The sequence below is a fragment of the Papio anubis genome, chromosome 15 (genome assembly GCF_008728515.1).
Source record: "Papio anubis isolate 15944 chromosome 15, Panubis1.0, whole genome shotgun sequence".
Taxonomy (NCBI): domain Eukaryota; kingdom Metazoa; phylum Chordata; class Mammalia; order Primates; family Cercopithecidae; genus Papio; species Papio anubis.
The window spans coordinates 62505986-62530540 of record NC_044990.1 but is presented as its reverse complement, the minus strand read 5'-3'; positions in this window follow the sequence as shown (position 1 = coordinate 62530540).

Genomic DNA, 24555 nt, shown 5'->3' with positions numbered 1-24555 from the left:
TCTGTGTCCAGCACTTTACTGTTTTCAATAGTCACAGGCTTGATTTCTTACTCACGTGCATCTGAATATTGATTTACTACAATGGGTGACAGAGACTCTAGATAGACTGATCAGACTCTCCCACAATCAAATCTTGTTTTTGCCCCTGTGTATGGAACTTAAATTATTATTCCTAACAATATATTAAAGCTTATTTCAACTATAATGTAGGTTATTTGGACATGAAGGTGGCATCACACATTATACTACTGAGCTCATTACTAAGATATTCTGTTATTCTTATTTCTGTCTGTTTTATAGATCTTTACAATCACTGGCATTGGGGGAGTTCACACAATGAACGCAAGGATAAAAGACCTTTATAAATAGTTAAAGCAAGAAGCCATTGTGATTTTAGAGTATCACAACCAATGGTGCCATTACTGCTAATATTTAGATGATAAATTCTTATTTTAAATTCAACCTTAAGTGGCTTGAAGAGCTAGTTTGTAAAAAAAAATTAATTGTCAAAAAGGAATAGACCATATTAAAGGGACTTTCATTAATTTTCATTAGGGTAACTTGGCAATTAAACATATCATCCCCAACTAGGGGGACTGGGCTCATAAAGAAAAGATTTTCATCATCTTTTTATTTATGAAATCCTGGTGTCCCAACTCTTCACTACCCTTTCTTCTCTCAAAGAGGTAAGGTTTTTTTTTTTAACATGCAGAGCAATCAAATCATTTGGTCCTACTATTTTTTTTCCACAGCCTGCTAGGTTACATGTCTTGCAATTGCCAAAAATAATCACTGTAAAATCTAAATTATAATTCACATAAACAGAGTATTCCTTAAAGAAAATGTAACAGAAAATCCTGTTTCTCTTGCCACATTGTCTCTAATACATTAATAATAATATGTCCTCAAATGAGAATTCAAATCTAGAAGAGAGAAAAGCTGCAATTCCAGCTTCTGAGAACTTATCTTGCATAGTCTTCCCAAAATATATAAAACACTTCAATCCTGAGGGCTCCATATGCAAGTTTCCGTGTAAATACTCCTACCATGTCAGACATGCACTCAGGCTCCCACCAGGCCACCAACCTCATCTCTTGTCAGTTTTGTCTAGGTGTTACCTTACCTTCCTTTTAGGAAAAGGTCAACCCTTTCAACAGGTGGAGCTTTCATTCTCTGTCTATGAACTGTGTCTTATAACCACTAATAGCGCCTGGTCTATTGTGATAAATATGGATGCCAATCACTACCTTGAGATTTAGAATCAAGAGAGTCTCCTCTCATCCCCTGGATGAGAATTGAAGATGGTTGTCTCTTTCCAACAGATTTCCATTAATGAGATTTTTGGTTCAATTATGCATATTTAAAAAATATATATTTATTCTTAAAACAAGATTGATAGAATATCGAAAAAAACATATTGAAAAACTACTCAAAATGGCAACAGTCCAAGTGTCCAACACAAGAATAGAAAAACTAATTATGATATATATTACATCCAGTGGAAGGCTCTTTGGCAATAAAAAAGAACACATTTCCAAAATAGGCAAAATGTGGATGACTCTCAAAAACATTTTATCGGACAACAGAAACTAGACACAAAAAGATATACATTGAGGCGGGGCACAGTGGCTCACACCTGTAATCCCAGTACTTTGGGAGGCTGAGGTGGGCGGATCACAAGGTCAAGAGATCTAGACCATCCGGACCAACATGGTGAAATCCCGTCTCTAATAAAAACACAAAAATTAGCTGGGCATGGTGGCGTGTGCCTGTAGTCCCAGTACTTGGGAGGCTGAGGCAGGAGAAATGCTTGAACCTGGGAGGTGGAGGCTGCAGTGAGCCGAGATCACGCCACTGCACTCCAGCCTGGGCGACAGAATGAGACTCCGTCTCAAAAATAAATAAATAAATAAATACACATTGAGTAGTATTACTATTCATGTAAAGTTCTAGAATAAGCAAAGCTATAATTCTTAGAAATCAGTATAGTGGATGCCTAGAGTAGAAGACTGTGATTGACTAAAAGGAACAGAGAGAGCGATGTAGGGAAACAGTAACATCCAGTACCTCATCTGGATAGTATCTACAGGAATGTATTCATATGTTAATATTCCTAAAGCTAGACCCTTAACATTAATGCATTTTACTGGATGTAAGTTATACTTTAATGAACATACTGATTATTTGATTATCATAAATAATAAGGTAGAATTCAAAATTGAATAAACATAATTGCAATTTGTAGGGCTCTGGCTCTGCTTTTTTAGAAAATTTGATCCTATTTTTGCCATGAGATGCACTGTATACTTTACTACTCTTTCTGAAGTACATATGAACTTGAGAGGATTCTAACAAATGGGATTGTGGTTTGCCAGGGCACCTGCTTTTACTTTTTTTAGCTATTCCTGTCAGACATCTTTTCCACTAACTTCACAATAAACAAAATTGTAACTAGCTTCTGACCACTAGCAGAAATATTTCAAAACTTATGGGAGTATGATTGGCAGCACCCTGCCTATTTCTTATTTGTTTACTTGTATGCATCAGTGTTCTATGAAATAAACGCTGGATGTGCTCTTGGAAGACAATCTTTCTCCATATATGCATATTAATACTTATTTTTAAATGACTGCATATAATAATATGCTAAGAAAGCAGGAAGTATTTCTGACTTCGTGTCATGAGAATGGTTTTATATGTTACTCTTTGTGGCAATTAAAAAAATATTCAGATATATTGAGCTGGAGTATATATGGACTTTCATATTTAAACATCTTACCAAAATTGTGTTCACCATTTTTTCACATAGGCATAGCAATATATTTTCTGCCTTACCAATAAAATGTCAATGTGAGTGATAGTTTTTTATGTAAACACAGTAAATTCTAAAATGTTACATGCAAGGGCTGTGAATAAACATTTTTAAATTGACATGTTATTTAATTGTTATCTCTAGTTTTCCTTCTTTTGAAATTCTTTTATTGTCTTTGTTACTCTTAATCAAATCTAGCCAAAATATTATAGAGAAAAAGCTTGCTGATATTTTGATTATCTTAGCATGCTGATGTAATTTGGAGTTGATTGATGAATTCAAAGATGAGACTCAAAAACTGGAAAAGAGTTAGTTCTCATTTTTTAAAAATTTCAAATGATTTGGGTTGTCTATCTAGTTGTATAGATATATTTTGATGTACTGAATTAGAAACACCAACTAGTAATGCAAAAAAAAAAAAAAAAACACTCGAAGAATTTTAATGTAGCCCTCAGTAATAGGGCAGACGGCTAATTTCTGAAACAATATGAATGCATTCCAAATTTTCAAAAGAAATTTGTTTATATACCTTGCGGTAGTTACACTACCATCTTTTAGTCAGCCTGTGAATAAACTATCAGTTTGAATAATATATTATACTTATTCATACAGTTAACAAGGCTTATTGAGATTCAGCACTGTGGGATGCTTCGATGTACTCAACAGAGATTACACTTTTTTTCTTATTCAAATAGACTCATCATAGTTTTAAAATTATCATCGTTTGTAATAATAATAAATCTTAAATTGTATGTGTGTGTGTTTCTGTGCATGTATGTGTGTGTGATACAGAGAGAAACCTCCATGAGGGATGTATAAAATGTTTCCAACTGAAGATTCAAATTAGAAGCAATTCAAAGCAATGATGGTTTATCATGTGCTTTGAAGGGAAATTAAATGCAATGTTCATGAAAAACAACAGTTTCAAAAAGGTGAAAAGCAGTAGCTAAAGGAGCATCAATAAAGATAGTTGAAATTACCAAAATAGACAAAGAATTACGTAAATTGGTGTATGAATATTGTTATAGAGCAGTGAGGAGTTCACATGTGTCAATACGAATTAAAATAGCTGTAGGGTATAGACACTTACGGCTCACAGAAAGTGATAATTATTTGACTCTTCTAGTTAAAAGACTTTCTCTTTGCCTCATAGTGTTGCCTCCAATGATCCTTTCAGAGTCCTATTTTCCTTCAAAAGTATGCTTTCCTCCTGCCACACTGCCTATTTACAGTTCTCTAAAAAATCCAGACTATTTTTCTAATGAGTCAAGATTTACCTCTCGCTTCCCGGAACATGCATTTTTCCTGCACTCCTTCTTTTGCATTATCATTACGTCTACTACCACACTTAAAACATAATTCTAACTATTTCTATATCTTTCATCCATAAAAATGCAAACTGTCAATTGCAGAAAACATATTCCATTATATCTCTAGCTCTACACCTACTATAAAGTCTGGATGTCATGAATGTTTAATAAATATGTTAATAAATTTTAAAACAGCCATATAGAAGTTTTTTTCAAGGTATAGCCAAATGGAATGTAAGACTTTACTGGAATTGAATAATATTTAGAGATATACACAAATGCCTTGTTTTTATTAAGAGTTTTAAATTACTCCATTTGTACCTAGAATCTCAATTTAAAAAAAAAAAATCTGAACATCATTTAAAAAATCATATGAAACAAGCTCTCATAAGGAAAAACTTTAGAAGCTTTTCTCATCCAACTTCAAAATAAAACTCTCCAATATTATTTATTTATTTACTATTTTGTCTTCACATTTTAAAATAACATATTTTACTGGTTTTCCTCAATCAATTTTAGGCACGAATATCCAGTGATAATCATGTATATTTCATTGTCATACTTTCTTCTTTCTAATAGCGTATTCCTATTTCTGGTTAAATCACCATTCTATGATTATTTTATTAGGACTGTAAATACCATTTACTGTTGAGCCATGAAGCTTTCTATGCATTTTAATAAACATTTTATTCTTCCTTGACTTAACATTTTCTTTATTTTAAATTGCATAATGTCATGCAATAAATGTATAACTGAATAATAAGTAACATTATGATGCTTCATCCAGAAAGCAATCCCTACCTTCCTTCAATTTAGTATCAAAAATTTTGAAATGATTACATTTCAATGTATCTCTGCCACATGTTTCAAGTTTTGTTAATGATAGCTTATTCTGCACCACCATGTGGCTTGAAATTAATATTTATTGCTTGTATCAGATAGGACTTTTATTGAAATAAACAGAGAGCTATCCAAAACTAATTTAAACAATACTAAGACTTCAAAGCTAGGTCATGGTTAGAGTTGGCTGCTGTGGTGGTAGAGTGGTCCACCACGTTAACAAAAGTGGCCAACATTCACTGATACTTTTGTCAAGTTTTACTAATACTTCCCAAACTCCTAGAGGATTAAGACATGAGTTTACAAAGGATTAGATTGTGATACATATCCAAGTGATCAATAATATGCTGTGCTCAAAATTGTCTCTTCCTTGCAGGTAAAAATGTCCTAGTTTTGACAAATAATTATTAAATAATTTATTAAATAATTATTTGTAATTACAAAATACATTTTGTATTTTTGCATTTTGTATTTTTATTACAATAAGAACTCAAAATTTTTATTGGAAAACTAAAAAACTTTGTTGAAAGAGTCTTCTGATTCATCCCAAAGATTCAACAGAAATACCTAAACTTATCTGTATCCAGGGATATTCAAATAATAATAACAATAATAACCTATCAGAAAACAACTATATACACCCTAAGTTGTGAATATCTTTGCAAGGCACTACTGTTTCTTTTCTCATAAATAAAAAACATTATTAATTTAATTAATATTTATTAAAAATAGGATAAAACAAAACTAGCCATTGAACCACCTAGCTAATAATTTCACACATTTGACACTTCCAGTTTATACTTCACATACCTGCCAGAATATGGTACACACATTGATTATACAAAATCACAACATCATTGCAAAAAAAAAATCTTTATTAAATCACTGGCTTAATAAATCAAGTAATGCCATCTCAGGATCCAATCCATCTCTCAAGACCAGTCTAAATAACTTTTAAAGAACATTTCTGCTTTCTCAGAGATCATTTACACTTTCTCAGAAAATCTAGAGAACTGCTTATGTGCCATTTATATTACAATGATATATTGCTTTTCGTGATATTTACTTGGTTTATTTTTTCTTTCATACTTAGTTGTAAATTTCTTTAGGTAGGACACCACATTTAAAAATCTTTGCAATATTTATAGAATTTAGCACAGTACCTTGTATTTATCAAATACTTTATATTTGTTGAATAAATGTATTTTTAGTATGGAAGAAGGCAGGCAGTACGTAATAAGCATATACACTTTGGGAAAACTATTGACTTTTTAAAAAATTTTAAAGGTCATGTTCTTCTCTATTGGCTATTTTTTATGATTTATCAATGCTTACTGACAACATAGAGCTAATGTAGTTTTTGAGAAAGTGGACTATAGTGAACTTCACATAGGAATTAATTCAAATGTTCCAGGCATCAAGCTATGTTAAATAAAAGGTCATTTTCTGAGCTTACTTTAAGTTAGTGTGTGATCACTGTACTTTGGGCAACAGGTCTGGAAACTAGTGGTATTAATAACAAGCAACCATTTGTTTTCCTCTGTGTTGTTGTCTTTGGGGCAACCACATCCCGAGCAATGTCCCCTATGTGTTCCAAACTTTCAGAATTATGTAATACAACTACAAAGGCAGACAGAAACATTTTAAGTTTACTCTGAGGCTATATACGTTTTATTTTTATATATGTCATTGTTTACTTTTGTACGAATTTGTGCTTTGATCTATATGACTTTATGTTTTTCTTAATTTAATATCAGAAATGATTCACATATTTAAGTTTGAAAGTACACTCTTTCCCTTTTACCTCTGCCATTCCCCTCTCCCTTCTCCTTTCCTCATCCACTCTTTTCCTTTCTCTGTCTCCCTTCCCATTTTCAATATTTCAAAAATATATCACTTCATTAAAATTTATGTAAAATCTATCCAAATAAAGTAAAAGTGATTCACCAAAAATATTGACAACCACAACAGCGATTCTGGGCATTATAATAAATAACTCAGAGTTAGTGGAGAGAGACGCTGTTCAGTATGGCAAGACTTTTGAATGTGACAGGTTACTCATGAACATACATGCATAACTATTTTTCTACATATATATTCTCCCCCCAAAACAATGTGTGTGTGTGTGCACCCATGCACGTGTGTGTGTAGAACACCTAGGTGAGAATTTAAAATGCCATCAATATAACATTGAAAATACGCAATTTGTTCACATGATAATTCTAGTCCCTGATCCAATTTAAAAATGTATATTACCTTCTTTTAAATTTTTTTTTTTTTTTTTTTTTTTTGGTGAGACATTGTCTCACTCTGTCGCCAGGCTGGAGTGCAGTGGCGCGATCTCGGCTCACTGCAAGCTCCGCCTCCCGGGTTCACGCCATTCTCCTGCCTCAGCCTCCTGAGTAGCTGCGACTACAGGCGCCCGCCACCACGTCCACCTTATTTTTTGTATTTTTAGTAGAGACGGGGTTTCACCGTGTTAGCCAGGATGGTCTCGAGCCTTTTAACTTTTCAAAAACGCAAACAAACTGAGTAGGAGATTCGTTAAGAAAAAAATGTTTACCTTGACAATATGATATGTTCTTTAAGAACTCAGTAATTATTTTCTTTTATATTTACCTAAATAACACACTGTACATCCAAGGTTATAAAACTTTCCATCCCTGGAATTCTGTCTTGCCTTGACTTCTGGGAATTCTGTAAAAAATGAAAAGACCTCTTCTGGCATTGGCCTTTGAACAGGGGTGCTAATCCTTTTGCTCTGGCTTCAGAGCACTATGCCATTTAAGATAATGAGGTTATTCTTTCACATTGGCAATATTGTGAAAGACCTGAATATTTCAATAGTAGAAATTATGTATATATATATGCAGATGGATTAAATGTAGAACTGATTGTACCAAAAATTCTATGTTTTCTGAACATAGAGTTTGTATTTGTAATAATCAGTGACTATATTTACATTACTATTACCTTATATTTTGAAATAAAATTGGCAACACTTTGTGATAAATAGCTTATCAGTTCGTTTTCACGTTGCCTGATAAAGACAAACCTGAGACTGGGGAGAAAAAGAGGTTTAAGAAAGTCACAAATATTCTACAATTTCAGACTAATCTGGTAACAAAAATTTTTTAAATAACTTCTTCCACTTAAGGGTTAACAATCTGAGGTTAAGTTTATTACATATTCATACATATGTGCAATAATTAGATTGCTTAATTCTTATGATAAATTTGGATTCTTATGGAATGAGAGAGCGAGTTTTTGGAGGGGGGAGGGCAAGAAGTGTTAATTGCACAGCTTGGTTCAAGTGGGATACCACTGTGAGAAATTTTAATCAAGTGAATGTAATATTCATATACTCCCCTCTATCATCCCTTCTACAAATGTTTAAATATTCATATGGCAACACTCTATATCATGAAGTTCCTTCAGTTTAAAGAATCACTAATTATTTTGGTTTGATGACAGGTATATTTCTTTTTATCGGTAAAAATATTAAAAGGAATCCTACTTTAAATACTATAGTAAACTATGTAACTTCAAAAATATTGACAATGTTTTCAATTCTTTATTATAAAATTGCAAAGATTAAATATCATCTAGTCTAAAACCTTCATTTTTCATACAAGGAACATATGAGAATAGATTATTCAATCCATTATGAACATGACTAATGAAATTCTATTTGTGCTTGGTTAGCACTTTTCAGCTTGGAAAAAGGTTTAATAATTTTTAGAACTACAGTCCTAGCTCTCTTCCATTTACAAATTTCTTCCAAAACAGTATACGTAATGAGTCATTAATTCATTAGAATATAACTTTTGCCTAATTTTTGTACCATTGAAGTTATTAAGTACACTAGTCACATCTCTGTTGCAACATCAAATAGGCACATTTATCTTCATTGTTCTTAACCTCTCAACAGTATTTGTCCCCAATTGTTTACTCACTTACATAAAATGCTGCCCCTTGTCTTCCTTAGTATCTCCTTTCCTCTTTGTCACTGGTGCCACCTTCTTTTATTCTGTATTTGAAGTAGTATAAAAGCTTATTTTTACTCTACGCTCTTTCCCTCTAAGAACTTATATTGCTTTAAGTTTAATTACTCTTAATACATAACAAATTTCCAAACGTTTTTCTCCAAATCGTACTTGTCCTGGGAGTTCCAGATGTCTGTATCCAACCACGTAGTTCCTATCTCAATATTCAAATATACATACACAGGCCGAGCACGGTGGCTCACACCTGTAATCCCAGCACTTTGGGAGGCTGAGGTGGGCACTTCGGGAGGCTGAGGTGAGCAGATCACCTGAGGCCAGGAGTTCAAGACCAGCCTGGCCAATGTGTTGAAACCCTGTCCCTACTAAAAATACAACAATTAATCAGGCATGGTGGTATGCGCCTGTAATCCCAGCTACTAGGGAGGCTGAGGCAAGAGAATTGCTTAAACTTGGGAGGCAGAGGTTGCAGTGAATGGAGATGACACCACTGCACTCCAGCCTGGGGAACAGAGCAAGACTCAGTCTAAATTTTTTATATATATAATAATATATATAAAATTTATAATATATATAATATTTATATATATATAATTATATATAAAATTTATATATATATATAATTTATATATATATGTAAAATACAGCCCCCCCACACACACACGTGTACATATTCAATCATGAGTCACTTAAGGATGGGGATATGTTTTGAGGCATGTGTCAGTAGACAGTTTCACCCATGTGCAAACATAGAGTGTACTTCCACAAACCTAGGTGATATGTCTTTCTACACACCTAGCCTATGTGGTATAACCTATGGCTTCTAGACAAGAAACCTATGCAGCCTGTTACTGTACTGAATACTGCAGGCAATTGTAACACAGTGATTGGTATTTTGTATCTAAACATATCTAAACAAGAAAATGTACAGTAAAAGTACAGAAGTACAGTATTATAAACTTATGGAATGACTATCATATATGCAGTTTGTTGTTGACCAAAATTTTGTTATGTGGTGTCTGAAATATGTGTGTGTGTGTGTGTGTATATACATATGCAGAGAGGGAGAGACAGAGACAGAGATAAAAAGGGAGTCAAAGAGCAAGATAGAGACACAGAGACTGAGAGCTTTTGCTGAGCTGCACCCCATAAATATTTGTATGTTATGTTCATATTCATTTCAAATTATTTACTATTTTTTCTTGTAATTTTCTGACTCATAGCTTATTTTGGAGTTTATTATATAATTTCTGCATATTTGTGAATTTCCTTAATTTTTTTTTTCTATTACTTATTTCTAATTGCATTCATTGTAACCAGAGAATGTACTGAGCATGATTTGGGTCTTTCTAAATTTATTGAGACTTGTGTTAAAGGCAAAGATATGATCTATCCTGTTTAATATTCCCTGGGAAACTTAAGAATAATACATATTCTGCTATTGCATAGTGTTTTATAGATATCTCTTATGTCTTGTTCATTTATAGTGCTTTTCATTCTATTTTCTTTTTTATTTTTTAGTTTTTCTATCTATTATTGGATTTGAGGCAATAAGTCTCCAACAATTATTGCTGAATTGCTTAACTCCTTTTTGTTAGTTATTCATATATTTGGGGGCTGTGTTGTTAATAATATATGTATTACATTTCTGATTGATATTATAAAATATTATTTTTGTCTCTAGTAACAATTTTTGTCTTAAAGTTTATTTTGTCTCATGTTAGAACAGGCAGCTCAGCTCATCTTTTGTTAGTGTTTTCATGGTAACTTTTTTCATCATTTTAATTAAAAAAAAAATGGTTATCTTTGAACCTGAAGTGTTTCTTGTCTTTTTTAGAAAGCATACAGTTTGATCATTTTGTTAAATCTATTGCTCCAATCTCTGCCTTTTGATTGCAGTGTTTATTCTTTGTATATTCAATTGTTTAATGTAATTACAAGTAAGATAGGGTTTCAGTCTGACATTTTTCTATTTGTTTTCCTTATGTCTCACATGGTTTTGTTTGATAAATAGTTGTCTTCTAATATACTATTTTAATTTTCTTAATTTTTTTACTATAGTTTATGAGCTTTTTTTAAATGGTTAACCTGGATATTACAATCAGCTTCTTACTTTATAACAATATAATTTGGTTTATACCACCTTAATTTCAATCATTCACAAAATCTATGTGTCTATATAGTTCCATCCATCCTACTTATTTTTGGTTTTATTGTCATACAAACATTACAGTGTACATTTTATGCCCATTAATACAGACTTATAATTACTTCATGAGATATTTGTCTTTTAAATCAAGTAAGTAAAAAAAAGTATTAAAATCTACATTTATACTTTTTATATTTAACTATATAGTTACCTTTCCTGCTGCTTCTTATGGGTGTACGCTGATTTGAGTTACCGTGTGTTGTCCTTTCTTTTCACCTTAAAAGACTTCCTGTATGTTGATTTTAGACCACGGTCACTAGCTATTATTTCTATTTTTTGGTTATTCAGGATGTCTGAAATTTGTCTTCATTTTTTTGGAGGATAATTTTACTACATATAGAATTTTTTGTTGACAATATTTTTCTTTCAGCCCCACTCTTTTATTTCTGACAAGAAAGCAGCTGTTAATCCTAAACATGTAGTGGATTCCTTCTACATGTTGTGTTACTTTTTTCTGATGTTTTTAATATTCTTTGTCTTCTGTTTTCGACTGTTTATTATTGAGTGAGGTTAATACTGCTTTATTAAGAAAATAATTCCTATCTTTTAGGTCAAGTTTAGGTCTTCCAAATATATTTTGGAAGAATTGAGAACGAGAACCTAATCTGGATTGTAAATACAAATCTAATTACAAATAATATTTTTAAATTAATTGTGAGATTAGGAAGCTAATATCTGTATCCTCCATGCTTATGAGATAGATGAAGATACTGCCTTTTTAATATATTATCAATGCATGTACAATGTCAGTCACCTAACAGGACTATAGTAAATATTTTTAATGGATAAGTTAATGTGTAAGTGAAAGAATTTAAATGTCATTTAAAAGTTATTAATATGCTGTTTGAATGACTGTGAGAAACCAGAAGATAAAATAACTTAAAATCAATTTAACAAAATGTACAGAATTAAAATTTCAAGGCAATAGTTATAACAAGCTAGATCTTGTAGCAGTAACTAACATCTGGAGATCTGTAGTGGAAATACAAGAATTAAGTCTTTTCACACTCATGCTAAATATTCAGCAATGTTCAGCTCTTATTCTGATCCATATTACCTTCACTTAAGAACTTAGCCTGATAGCGATGCTTTTGTCTTCAAAATTGCTACATGTATGAAGGCAAGGAAGAAACACTGGTAACCACAACTGGCTCTTAAAGTTACTCTCAGAAATGCCATTATATCACTTTCACTCACATTTAATTGGCAAATATAAGTTGCATGGGCAATCCTAACTCAAGTGGACAGACATGTATAACCCTCTAATAAGACAGGGTAGACAAGTCATAGGGCCAAGCTGGTCCCTCATAGAGAAGGAAAAACAATCTTCTGGAAAGCAGGGTAGTTATTAAAAAATAAATAAATAAATAAATAAATTGTAATTTACCACAATGATATTGATCCCCAGTCTAATGTCGATTCTACTAAATTGGTTTATATAGTTAGGCACAGTGGTTCATGCACTTAATCCTAGCACTTTGGTAGGCCTAGGTAGGAGGATGACTTGAGCCCAGGAGTTCAAGACCAGCCTGAGCAACATGATGAAACTCCCTCTCTATAAGAAATACAAAAATAAGCCAGGCATGGTGGTATGTGCCTGTAATCCCAGCTACTTGGGAGGCTGAGGTAGAAAGATCACTTGAGCCCTGGAGGTTGAGGCTGCAGTAAGCTGTGTTCATGCTATTGCACTCCAACTTGGGATGGAGAGTGAGACCCTCTCTCGAATAAAATAAAATCAATAAAAAATTGGTCTACATAATGCATATTCCATTACTAGTAATATCTGATAACTAAGCTTTGATGTGCATATATATATATACAGTAGCTCTAGCATACACAAAAACAATTTACTGCAGATATTTGTTCACAGTTCATTAAACAGCTATACAAAACTGGTTTTATACTTTCCAAAGCATGTTTATGATTTGTAGAAATGACACCTTAGATATAAAAGTAAAATAAAACATTACTTTGACTTCTGACATATCTGGAATGGCAATGCATCAATCACCCACAGCCTAAAGAACAAGATGATGTTTAGTGCTGAGAAAGTCTGTCTAAAAATATTGCCTGAGAGGCATATCATGGTCTTCTTTTTTTTCCTCAAAAATTAGTTGTCCAGAGAGACCTTCATCAACAATACAACATATGTACTACATTATTCAGAATGTATGTTTTTCAAAATCAGAGAGAAAAAAAAGAAAAACAGAACATACACTCTGGACAATAACTTAGGATGTTTCATCTACAAATGACTTCTTTTGTACAAGCATTTTCTAAAGCTCCTTTTTTTTTCATGTTCTTGAAGGAACAGACAGATCAGTCAAAAATTTACTTTGGGTCTTGTATTGTGCTAAGTAATCTGAAGGATACAATTAAAATATATAAAATGGATACTACCCTGAGGCAGCCAGCCAGTAAGATGGTGATTTAAGGGAAAATTAAACAATTAAGAATTAATCAATTCTCAGCTCACTGCAAGCTCCGCCTCCCAGGTTCACACCATTCTCCTGCCTCAGCCTCCTGAGTAGCTGGGACTACAGGCGCCCACCACCACACCTGGCTAATTTTTTGTATTTTTTCGTAGAGACAGGGTTTCACTGTGTTAACCAGAATGGTCTCGATCTCCTGACCTCATGATCTGCCAGCCCCGGCCTCCCAAAGTACTGGGATTACAGGCATGAGCCACCGCGCACAGCCAAGAATTAATAAATTCTTAATCCCAGTACTTTGGGAGGCCAAGGCATGTGGATAATTTGAAGTCAGGAGTTCAAGACCAGTCTGACCAACCTGGTGAAACCTCATCTCTACTAAATTACAAAAATAAAAAATAAAATAAAATAATAAAATACAAAAATTAACCCCATCTCTACCAAAAATACAAAAAAAAAAAATAGTTAGCAGTCACCTGTCATCCCAGCTACTAGGGAGGCTGAGGCAGGAGAATCACTTGAACCTGGGAGGCAGAAGTTGCAGTGAGCCGAGATTACACCACTGCACTCCAGCTTGGGCAATACAGCAAGACTCCATCTCAGGAAAAAAAAAAAAAAAAGGAATTAATAAATTCTAAAATGAATAGTGCAAAATTTTGGACAGAGATATTCAAGCCAGCCAGATATCTACTTGTGGTGCTGAGGCAGGAGGACTGCTTGAGCCCAGGAGGTCAGGGCTTCAGTGAGCTATGATCATGCTACTGCATACCAGCCTGGGTGAAAAAGTAAGACCCTGTCTCAAAAAAGAAAAAAAGATATCCAAGCCTAATTATATAAAACAATGAGATACACTACACACATACACACACACTCACATATATGATATATATATATGATACCAACATCAAAGGCACACAGTAATGGAAAATCTGTAATACCATAGTTTTTGACACTATCAAAAGTATGTTTTATTCTCAGAACGATTTAAATTTGGATTCTTGAGAAATACCAAAATAGTGAATGTAAAGTGATCTCCTCACAAAATTATGATGAGTTACACATTATATTACAATGCATACAATTTCATCTGTAAACTTTAATAAACTAATTAATTTAAAATTATTCTAGAGATTAACAGAGTAAGTATTAACTTCCAACCTGAGACAAGACACCAATGGAAGAGAATAACAGAATGAATATAACACCAGAAAACAAATTTTATGGTAGATGTACCAAAAGCAGTGTTTAGCAGAAACTTTCATTATATCAGAAGCAAACTGAAAAGTAATGAGCTAAAGAGTAAGTTCAAGAAGTTATAAACAAGCAACAGAATAAGCTATGAAAAGAAGAAAGTGAAAAATAAGGATCAGAGAAAAGCATAATGAAATAAAAAGGTGAAGTCTGAAAATAACAAATATTTTTAAATATATTTCTAAAATATATTTAGAAGATAGAGACAAACTGGCTAACTTTAGGCAGACTGATAAGAAAATGAAAATACAGATGAAAAATATTAGTCTCTTTTATTCAGTCTCTTTATCATTGCTATATATTTTAGTAATGTAAAACTTAGTGAGAGGATACTGTTCGTAATATAGAATGAAAATAGCAAAAATAATCCAAGGAGAGAAAACCTTAGGCCAACATCATTATGAACATCAATGCAAAGAAACACACAGTATATTAACCAATAGAATTCAGAGGTACATTAAATGTATAATATGCCATAATCAAATGTTTCATTACAAATTAAGGATGTGTTTTCTGTAGGACACATATGTTGATTAAAAATATAAAACCAGCAGAGGCGCACCCAAGATGGCCGAATAGGAAGAGCTCCAGCCTCCAGCCCCCAGCGTGAGTGACACAGAAGACAGGTGATTTCTGCATTTTCAACTGAGGTACTAGGTTCTTCTCACTGGGAAGTGCCAAACAATCGGTGCTGGTCAGCTGGTGCAGGCTGACCAGCCAGAGCTGAAGCAGGGAGAGGCATCACCTCACCTGGGAAGCGGAAGGGGGAAGAGAATTCCTTTTCCTAGCCAAGGGAAACTCAGACAGACAACACCTGGAAAATCGGGTAACTCCCACCCTAGTACTGAGCTTTACCAAACGGTCTTAGCAAATGGCACACCAGGAGATTATATCCCACACCTGGCCCAGAGGGTCCCATGCCCACAGAGCCTCCCTCATTGCTAGCAGAGCAGTCTGAGATCTAACTGCAAGGCAGCAGCAAGAGTGGGGGAGGGGCACCCGCCATTGCTGAGGCTTAAGTGGGTAAACAAAGCAACCAGGAAGCTCGAATTGGGTGGAGCCCACCACAGCTCAAGGAGGCCGGCCTGCCACTGTAGACTCCTCCTCTGGGGACAGGGCACAGCTAAACAAAAAGCAGCAGAAACCTCTGCGGAGGTAAATGCCCCTGTCTGATAGCTTTGAACAGAGCAATGGATCTCCCAGCATGGAGGCTGAGATCTGAGAACGGACAGACTGCCTGCTCAAGTGGGTCCCTGACCTCTGAGTAGCCTAACTGGGAGACATCCCCCACTAGGTGAAGACCGACAACTCACACCTCACAAGGTGGGGTACACCCCTGAGTCGAAGCTTCCAGAGTGAGAATCAGACAGGTACACTTGCTGTTCAGCAATATTCTATCTTCTGCAGCCTCCGCTGCTGATACCTAGGCAAACGGGGTCTGGAGTGGACCTCAAGCAAACTCCAAAAGACCTACAGCTGAGGGTCCTGAATGTTAGAAGGAAAACTAACAGAGAGGACACTCACACCAAAACCCCATCAGAACGTCACCATCATCAAAGACCAAAGGCAGATAAAACCACAAAGATGGGGAAAAAGCAGGGCAGAAAAGCTGGAAATTCAAAAAATCAGAGTGCATCCCCCCCACCAAAGGAACGCAGCTCATCGCCAGCAACGGATCAAAGCTGGACGGAGAATGACTTTGATGAGTTGAGAGAAGAAGGCTTCAGTCCATCAAACTTCTCAGAGCTAAAGGAGGAATTACATACCCAGCGCAAAGAAACTAAAAATCTTGAAAAACGAATGGAAGAATGGATAACTAGAATAATCAATGCAGAGAAGACCTTAAAAGAACTGATAGAGATGAAAACCATAACACGAGAAATATGTGACAAATGCACAAGCTTCAGTAACCGACTCGATTAACTGGAAGAAAGAGTATCAGCGATTGAAGATCAAATGAATGAAATGAAGTAAGAAGAGAAGTGTGGAGAAAAAAGAGTAAAAAGAAATGAACAAAGCTTCCAAGAAGTATGGGATTATGTGAAAAGACCAAATCTATGTCTGATTGGGGTGCCTGAAAGTGACGGGGAAAATGGAACCAAACTGGAAAACACTCTGCAGGATATCATCCAGGAGAATTTCCCCCACCTAGTAAGGCAGGCCAACATTCAAATTCAGGAAATACAGAGAATGCCACAAAGATCCTCCTCAAGAAGAGCAACTCCAAGATACATAATTGTGAGATTCACCAAAGTTGAAATGAAAGAAAAAATGTTAATGGCAGCCAGAGAGAAAGGTCGGGTTACACACAAAGGGAAGCGCATCAGACTAACAGCAGATCTCTTGGCAGAAACTCTCCAAGCCAGAAGAGAGTGGGGATCAATATTCAACATTCTTAAAGAAAACAATATTCAACCCAGAATTTCACATCCAGCCAAACTAAGTTTCATAAGTGAAGGAGAAATAAAATCCATTACAGACAAGCAAATGCTTAGAGATTTTGTCACCACCAGGCCTGCCCTACAAGAGATCCTGAAGGAAGCACTAAACATGGAAAGGAACAACAGGTACCAGTCATTGCAAAAACATGTCGAAATGTAAAGTCCATCAATGCTAGGAAGAAACTGCATCAACTAGCAAGCAAAATGATCAGCTAATATCATAATGACAGGATCAAGTTCACACATGACAATATTAACTTTAAGTGTAAATGGACTAAATGCTCCAATTAAAAGATACAGACTGACCAATTGGATAGAGTCAAGACCCATCAGTTTGCTGTATTCAGGAGACCCATCTCACATGCAGAGACACACATAGGCTCAAAATAAAGGAATGGAGGAAGACCTATCAAGCAAATGGAAAACAAAAAAAAGCAGGGGGTGCAATCCTAGTCTGAGATAAAACAGACTTTAAACCATCAAAGATCAAAAGAGACAAAGAAGGCCATTACATAACGATAAAGGGATCAATTCAACAGGAATAGTTAACTATCCTAAATATATATGCACCCAATAGAGGAGCACCCAGATTCATAAAGCAAGTCCTTAGAGACTTACAAAGAGACTTAGACTCCCATACAATAATAATGGGAGACTTCAACACCTCACTGTCAACATTAGACAGATCAACGAGACAGAAATTTAACAAGGATATCCAGGAATTGAACTCAACTCTGCACCAAGTGAACCTAATAGACATCTACAGAACTCTCCACCCCAAATAAATAGAATATACATCCTTCTCAGCACCACATCGCACTTATTCCAAAATTGACCACATAGTTGGAAGTAAAGCACTCCTCAGCGAATGTACAAGAACAGAAATTATAACAAATTGTCTCTCAGACCACAGTGGAATTAAACTAGAACTCAGGACTAAGAAACTCAATCAAAACCAATCAACTATATGGAAACTGAGCGACCTGCTCCTGAGTGACTACTGGGTACATAACGAAATGAAGGCAGAAATAAAGATGTTCTTTGAAACCAATGAGAACAAAGATACAACATACCAGAATCTCTGGGACACATTTAAAGCAGCGTGTAGAGGGAAATTTATAGCACTAAATGCCCACAAGAGAAAGCAGGAAAGATCTAAAATTGACACCCTAACATCACAATTAAAACAACGAGAGAAGCAAGAGCAAACACATTCAAAAGCTAGCAGAAGGCAAGAAATAACAAAGATCACAGCAGAACTGAAGGAGAAAGAGACACAAAAAACCCTCCAAAAAATCAGTGAATCCAGAAGCTGGCTTTTTGGAAAGATCAACAAAATTGATAGACCTCTAGCAAGATTAATAAAGAAGAAAAGAGAGAAGAATCCAATAGACACAATAAAAAACAATAAAGGGGATATCACCACTGACCCAACAGAAATACAAACTACCATCAGAGAATATTATAAACACCTCTAAGCAAACAAACTAGAAAACCTAGAATAAATGGATAATTTCCTGGACACTTACACTCTCCCAAGACTAAACCAGGAAGAAGTTGAAGCCCTGAATAGACCAATAGCAGACTCTGAAATTGAGGCAATAATTAATAGCCTATCAACCAAAAAAAGTCCAGGACCAGACAGATTCACAGCCAAATTCTACCAGAGGTACAAGGAGGACTTGGTACCATTCCTTCTGAAACTTTTCCAATCAATAGAAAAAGAGGGAATCCTCCCTAACTCATTTTACAAGGCCAACGTCATCCTGATACCAAAGCCTGACAGAGATACAACCAAAAAAGAAAATTTTAGACCAATATCCCTGATGAACATCGATGCAAAAATCCTCAACAAAATACTGGCAGACCGAATCTAGCAGCACATCAAAAAGCTTATCCACCATGATCAAGTGGGCTTCATCCCTGGGATGGAAGGCTGGTTCAACATACGCAAATCAGTAAATGTAATCCAGCATATAAACAGAACCAAAGACAAAAACCACATGATTATCTCAATAGATGCAGAAAAGACCTTTGACAAAATTCAACAGCCCTTCATGTTAAAAACTCTCAATAAATTCGGTGCTGATGGAATGTATCTCAAAATAATAAGAGCTATTTATGACAAACCCACAGCCAATATCATACTGAATGGGCAAAAACTGGAAGCATTCCCTTTGAAAACTGGCACAAGACAGGGATGCCCTCTCTCACCACTCCTATTCAACATAGTTTGGAAGTTCTGGCTAGGGCAATCAGGCAAAAGAAATAAATCAAGGGTATTCAGTTAGGAAAAGAAGAAGTCAAATTGTCCCTCTTTGCAGATGACATGATTGTATATTTAGAAAACCCCATCGTCTCAACCCAAAATCTCCTTAAGCTGATAAGCAACTTCAGCAAATTCTCAGGATACAAAATCAATGTGCAAAAATCACAAGCATTCTTATATACCAGTAACAGACAAACAGAGAGCCAAATCATGAATGAACTTCCATTCACAATTGCCTCAAAGAGAATGAAATACCTAGGAATCCAACTTACAAGGGATGTAAAGGACCTCTTCAAGGAGAACTACAAACCACTACTCAGTGAAATAAAAGAGGACACAAACAAATGGAAGAACATACCATGTTCATGGATAGGAAGAATCAATAGTATGAAAATGGCCATACTGTCCATGGTAATTTATAGATGCAATGCCATCCCCATTAAGCTACCAATGAGTTTCTTCACAGAATTGGAAAAACCTGCTTTAAAGTTCATATGGAACCAAAAAAGACCCGGCATTGCCAAGACAATCCTAAGCCAAAAGAACAAAGCTGGAGGCATCACGCTACCTGACTTCAAACTATACTACAAGGCTACAGTAACCAAAACAGCATGGTACTGGTACCAAAACAGAGACATAGACCAATGGAACAGAACAGAGCCCTCAGAAATAATAGCACACATCTACAGCCATCTGATCTTTGACCAACATGACAAAAACAAGAAATGGGGAAAGGATTCCCTATTTAATAAATGGTGCTGGGAAAATTGGCTAGCCATAAGTAGAAAGCTGAAACTGGATCCTTTCCTTACTCCTTATACGAAAATTAATTCAAGATGGATTAGAGACTTAAATGTTAGACCTAATACCATAAAAACCCTAGAAGAAAACCCAGGGAATACCATTCAGGACATAGGCATGGGTAAGGACTTCATGTCTAAAACACCAAAAGCAACAGCAACAAAAGCCAAAATTGACAAATGGGATCTAATTAAACTAAAGAGCTTCTGCACAGCAAAAAAAACTACCATCAGAGTGAACAGGTAACCTACAGAATGGGACAAAATTTTTGCAATCTACCCATCTGACAAATGGCTAATATCCAGAACCTATAAAGAACTCAATCAAATTTACAAGAAAAAAACAAACAACCCCATCAAAAAGTGGGCAAAGGATATGAATAGACACTTCTCAAAAGAAGATATTCATACAGCCAACAGACACATGAAAAAATGCTCATCATCACTCGCCATCAGAGAAATGCAAATCAAAACCACAATGAGATACCATCTCATTCAGTTAGAATGGCTGCATCACAAAAGTCAGGAAACAACAGGTGCTGGAGAGGATGGTGAGAAATAGGAACACTTTTTACACTGTTGGTGGGATCTCAAACCAAGGCTCAACCATTGTGGAAACAGTGTGGCACCCTCAAGGATCAGGAACTGTGTTTACCATTTCACCCAGCCATTCCATTACTGGGTATACCCAAAGGATTATAAATCATGCTATAAAGACACATGCACATGTATGTTCTTTTATGCACTATTCACAATAGCAAAGACTTTGGAATCAACCCAATGTCCATCAGTGACAGACTGGACAAGAAATGTGGCACATATATACACACCATGGATATCACTATGCAGCCATAAAAGGATTAGAGTTCATGTCCTTTGTAGGACATGATGCAGCTAGAAACCACGACTACCAAACCATTGCAAGAACAGAAACCAAATACCACATGTTCTCACCCTTATAGATGGGAATTGAACAATGAGATCACTTGGACACAGGGAGGGGAGCATCAAACACTGGGTCCTATTGTGGGGAGGGATAGCATCAGGAGATATACCTATGGTAAATGATGAGTTAATGGTACCAACATGGCACATGTATATATATGTAACAAACCTGCATGTTGTGCACATGTACCCTAGAACTTTAAGTATAATTTTAAAAAACAATTAAAAAAATAAAATAAAACCAAACGATCAAGTTGATGACGAGAGAAATTGACTAATTCAACATTTATATTTAATTTTTTAAATGTTAAATAGATAATATAGATACATATTTAACATGACATACGTGTGTGGATGTATATCCATTAATTTGACTATGAGTAATTAATGACCATATTCTATGTAAGTATACTTATGCTTGAAAGAAATACACAAGATTCTTTCCTATTGAATTCATGAACTAGACAAGTCAATCTTGCCCACTATAACAAATATTATTCTATTTATTTTAGCAGTGCTAACCATATTGATTTAGACATAGTTAAAATACTAGTTTTAAATATAGTCTACAAAGAAGAAACATGGAAGATTATTTAATTGCATATCAGAAAAATACATGAGAATCATCTAAAAAACTCATTAAAAATTAAAGAATTTACTATAATAAAAAGTTACAAAACTAATCTAAAGGAGTCATCTTCTTTTTCAGGAATAAAAAGATGCTTAAAATATATGACAGAAAACAAACCTCTTTAGAGTAGTAAACAAAGCATTTATATCTATATCTGCATCTATGTCAATATTTACAGGGAAATGGGAGAGAGGAAGAAACAAAAGAGCATAGAAAAGTAACAATACCTACTGAGAAACAAATAAATGATTAAAATAAATGGAAAGTGTAATATAGTTCTAGATTTTAAAAAGCTCAAATTGTAAAGATATAAAATTTTCTTAAGTCAATCTATAAATTCAACTGAAATCCAATTAAAATAACAGCAGGACAGGGTTACTGAGAAAATAAATATAGTAGACTAATCAGGAAAATCATTAAAAAAAAGAGTAAGAAATCAGGGGTATTCAGTTAGAAAAGAAGAAGTCACCCATCCCTGCATATACATTGTATATTTAGAAAAACCCACAATCGTTTCCAAAATCTCCTTTTGCTGATAAGCAACTTCAGCAAAGTCTCAGGATACAAAATTAATGTGCAAAAATCACAAGCATTCTTATACACCAGTAATAGACAAACAGAGAGAGCCAAATCATGAATGAACTTCCATTCACAATTGCTTCAAAGAGAATCAAATACCTAGGAATCCAACTTACAAGGGGATGTAAAGGACCCTTCAAGGAGAACTACAAACACTGCTCACTGAAATAAAAAGAGACACAAACAAATGGAAGAACATACCATGCCTATGGATAGGAAGAATCAATATCGTGAAATGGCCATACTGCCCAAGGTAATTTATATATAGATTCAATGCCATCCCCATCAAGCTGGGCTCAATGAGTTTTCCACAGAATTGAAAAACTGCTTTAAAGTTCATATGGAACCAAAAGAGCCCGCATCTCCAAGACAATCCCAAGCCTGAACAAAGCTGGAGGCATCACACCACCTGACTTCAAACTATACTACAAGGCTGTTGTGCAACCAAAACAAGCACTGGCACAAAACAGAGATATAGGACCCCAATGGAACAGAACAGAGTCCTCAGAAATAATACCACACACATCTGTACATCTGATCTTTGACAAACCTGAGAAAAAACAAGAAATGGGGGAAAGGATTCCCTATTTAATAAATGGTGCTGGGAAAATTGGCTAGCCATAAGTAGAAAGCTGAAACTGGATCCTTTTCCTTACTCCTTATAATGAAAATTAATTCAAGATGGATTAGAGACTTAAATGTTAGACCTAATACCATAAAAAATCTAGAGGAAAAAAACCTAGGTAGTAAATTTAATATTCAGGACATAGGTATTGGGCAAAGACTTATGTCTAAAACACCAAAAGCAACGCAGCAAAGCCAAAATTGACAAATGGGATCTCATTAAACTAAAGAGCCGCACAAAAGAAACTACCATCAGAGTGAACAGGCAACCTACAGAATGGGAGAAAATTTTGCACCTACTCATCTGACAAAGGGCTAATATCCAGAACCCAAGCAAAAGAACTCAAACAAATTTACAAGAAAAACAAACAACCCCATCAAAAAGTGGGCAAAGGATAAGGAATAGACATTTCAAAAGAAGCACATTCATACAGCCAAATGTAAAACACACATGAAAAATGCTCATCATCACTGGCCACCAAGAGCCTAAATCAAAAACCACAATGAGGATACCATCTCACACCAGTTAGGAATGGCACTGGCTAAAGCTGCAAAACAACAGGTGCTGGAGAGGATGTGGAGAAATAGGAACACTTTACACTGTTGGTGGGATTAAACTAGTTCAACCATTATGGAAAATGCATGGCTGGTATTCTGAAGGATCTAGAACTAGATGTACCATATGACCCAGCCATCCCATTACTGGTATATATACCCAAAGTTGATTATTATAAATTATGCTGCTCTAAAGACACATGCACACGATGTTTATTGCAGCACTATTCACACAGCAAAGACTTGGAATCAACCCACCGTCCATCAGCATAGATTGATTAAGAAAATGTAAGTAACATATACACCATGGAATACTATGCAGCCATAAAAAGGATGAGTCAGGGTCCTTGTAGGGACATGGATGCAGCTGGAATCCATCATTCTTAGCAAACCATGGCCTACAACAGAGAAAACCAAACACCCGTGATGTTCCTCACTCATAGGTGGTGGGAAACTGGAACAATGAGATCACTTGACTCAAAGGAACATCACACACCGGGCCTATCATGAGGGAGTAATTGCATTGGGAGTTATACCTGATGTAAATGACGAGTTGATGGGCAGCACACCAACAAGGCACAAGGCATACATATGTAACAAACCTGCATCGCTATGCAATATTGCACTCTACAATCCTTACAGCATAATAATAATAAATAAATTAAAAAAAAAAAAAAAAAAAAAAAAAAAGAGTAATGAGGCAAAACATAGTCTTAACACACTAAAAGATTGGAAGCTAGAATAATAAATACACAATTCAGCACACCATCAAGATACATAAATCAAAGGAACAGACAGAGTTCAGGAAAAAACACCAAAAATACATATACTATATAGTATGTCATAATGATGG